The sequence below is a fragment of the Epinephelus moara genome, chromosome 14 (assembly GCF_006386435.1).
Source record: "Epinephelus moara isolate mb chromosome 14, YSFRI_EMoa_1.0, whole genome shotgun sequence".
Classification (NCBI taxonomy): Eukaryota; Metazoa; Chordata; class Actinopteri; order Perciformes; family Serranidae; genus Epinephelus; species Epinephelus moara.
The window spans coordinates 25,379,885-25,380,595 of NC_065519.1; positions in this window are offsets into that span (position 1 = coordinate 25,379,885).

A 711-nucleotide genomic window follows, 5' to 3' on the forward strand; every position below is an offset into this window, starting at 1 on the left:
CATATTTGAGCATTTTATAAAAAAAAGTAACGCTATAGTTACTTTTCCAGGTAATTAATTACTTTTACAGTGCAGTAACTCAGTTACTAACTCAGTTACTTTTGGGGGTAAGTAACTAGTAACTATAGCTAATTACTTTTTTAAAGTAACGTTTCCAACACTGATTATATAATAGGAGGTCAATGCCATAGCCTCTTATATCATAATAAGGTTTATTGATTTGGGTATGACAGCACATAGAAACAGGAGGCGATGACTTGACAAAGGTTCCTGGCTGTAATCAACCCGACACTGCAGTTACTCCATACACACCGGAGTGCACCATATTTCACTCCACTGCTAATTTGCCAATATAAAGGACTGTCACCTCCGTCAGTGTTGTGGTGGTTTATCATCCTGACTGCCCCAGTGTTCCTACGTGTTCTCTATTTTTCAAATTACTTAAACAAAATGTTTTGACTGGATTCACTGACGTATCCGTTTTCAGTCCAGAGTACAGCATGTTGATAGTAACCGGTAAGGCAGTGTTACGGTCAACTAAACAGCTTCTTCTTCACAACAGGAAATATCAAGTTATATTAAATGACAGGAGGTATAAAACATCATAAAATGTTGCATGTGCTGCATGTCAGCAAAGGTACACAGCATTTTAATTCATCCTCCAGACTTGTTGTGCAATTTGCCAAACCTCAAGATCTGGAAACCATCCAT